The following is a 2,451-nucleotide window of genomic DNA, read 5'->3' as shown; positions in this document are numbered from 1 at the left end:
AGTCGTAAGCTTACAAAAATGTAATTCTACATAATTATTAAAACCGAAAGCAAAAATGCATCCTGCAGAATGTCTTGATATTTTCCCCAATGTTTAGCGAATCACGCATCACGGCCCTATCCCATATCTGTTATCACATAATCATTCACATTTAAGCAGTCATCATTCAGAGCCTTGAAGCCCGTGGAGTCGGAGTTTATCCCAGTTTCTATAGCGTGGAACGGAAAAAAGCAATTGTTTGCTATGCCACCAATTGGATACGACGCTACTCTATCACATAGTACTTACGCCAGAAATAACAGATTATGACCTTCCGCCACTATATCATAAGATATCGTCGCCAAGGCATTCCGACAAAGTCGAAGGAATATAGATAATTCAACAAACTAGGTGTCTTATGTCAACAGGAATCACCCATGTTGTCCAAGTGAGCAAATTGGGGGATAATTTCTTGCCCAAGAAAAAAAAACGAAAGTGCCTGAAATGGGGCTCGAACCCGGGACCTTCCGGATCACAGTGCAATGCCTTTACCACTCGGCCAAATCCCCCTTGTTTGGTATAAAGAGGGGTCCGAAAAAATATCTCGAGTTCACCCAGAATCGATGGCGGTCCATTTGCGTGTGAAGGGAGTTCCCGACCATGTGATTTATCTAGCCCCCCCCCCCCTTACCCCCCCCCCCTTACCCCCCCCCACCCTCATTCACATTTAATTATCGAAAAATAGTGCCACTATCTATGTGATTTTTGATTGGGTGTCACAAAAACATGTCCGATCATGTGATAAACATGATGTTGTGGGTTACGGGATACGTTTGTGGTCTGTTTAATCTCCGCATTAACCTTTTTAAAATGTCTCGCATTCAATTTACACATCGTTCTACGCAATTTACGTAATTTTGTGATAGATAAAACTGCTAAAAGTAACGCTTTGCTCATGCCATTTATCAAAATAATTTTATGATAATCAGAGCATTATGTGTGACATTTGACATGTAAGTTAATTCTTGATGTAAGTTACTTTTATTACCCATTCGTTTTTCCATCATTATGTCGTGTGGTAGAATACAAAAAAAGATTTAAAAAATAAAAAAAGAAAGAGAGAGAGAGAGAGAGAGAGAGAGAGAGAGAGAGAGAGAGAGAGAGAGAGAGAGAGTGAGAGAGAGAGAGATAGAGAGGGGGGGGGGGGGAAGGAGAGAGAGAAATAAGATGCTGAGTGTAATATTATGTAAATTAAACCATATTATTTTAATTCATTAATTGTTCACGGGTGTTCTATGTTCTAAACCAATTATACATTCGATACTCAAGCTGGCCAGTGCTATGTGATATTAAGTACAATGTGAAAGAAGGAATTCTGTTTTTGTTTGTCTCTACTTTCAAGGAATCCATCATTGTTTTGCATGTGTTTTTACCGTTCAATATATCCAGTCAATCTTGTGATTTTAAAAATTACAGGTCTTGGGTGCCCTGTACTGCATAATTGTTAAAACAACTGAGGCATTACAGTTGGCTAACTACAAAGCAGAAGGCCCATATGTCAGTAAATAAAATCTAAGAGATAACTAATCCGACGTATACGTATTTGCAGGTCAAATAACCTAAATTGTCATGGGCTCAATGTTAATGTTGTAATGGAGATACTCTCGAAATAACACAAAACAGTATCCATTACAACAATGTTAAATCAGGCCCATAATTGCGTTCGGTTGTAAAGCTACAAATTTATTCACCTTGGACCTGACACTTTTTCTCACCAACGAACATTTTGAGTTGTTACTCTCTTGGCATTTTGTATTCAAACTATTCTGGCAATTCTGGTTTGAACAACCTGCTCAGATCAACTCTGATTATGTCATCAAAACATAGGCCCTCTCGTTAAGGGATAATTACGTTTCACTCGTCGTTTGGATCGTAGATGCCCTCATTGTCAAGTTAACGATTATGTTCCCAACGTACAACGACCGACAAATGACAAGGAAAAAGAACACGAAGATCTGTTCTTAGTCTTAGGACCGAATTTCGTTTCCTTCCTCGTCGTTCGTTGATCGTTGTAGGTTGGGAACGTAATCGTTAACTTACTATAAAGTGTGGGTCAACGATCTGTTCAAAATAGTGTAATTTAACATCTCTTTCGTGGCTGCAAACGACACATCTGTTGTGTTTTTGTTGTGAAAAGTGTTTTGTTTTTCTATAGACAGTATGCAGATGACGTCACTCAAGTCTTTGTTATTGTTTTTTTGCCTCGGCGTTTATGAGTAATGCTCACTGAACTGTATTAACCCGACTATAAACGTTCATGGATACACACAGTTTTGTATGTTGATCCGTTATACTTCCGGATGGCAATGTTATGAGCTTCTTAGCCAAGCGCATACTATCTATACCATGCTTACTAATACACCAGGATAGAATATCACCACACAGTATTGACTCAAATAGTGTGCGAGCATG

The sequence above is a fragment of the Berghia stephanieae genome, chromosome 7, assembly GCF_034508935.2.
Source record: "Berghia stephanieae isolate SIO BIC M18660-M18661 chromosome 7, UCSD_Bste_1.3, whole genome shotgun sequence".
Lineage (NCBI taxonomy): Eukaryota > Metazoa > Mollusca > Gastropoda > Nudibranchia > Aeolidiidae > Berghia > Berghia stephanieae.
This window is presented reverse-complemented; position numbering follows the sequence as displayed.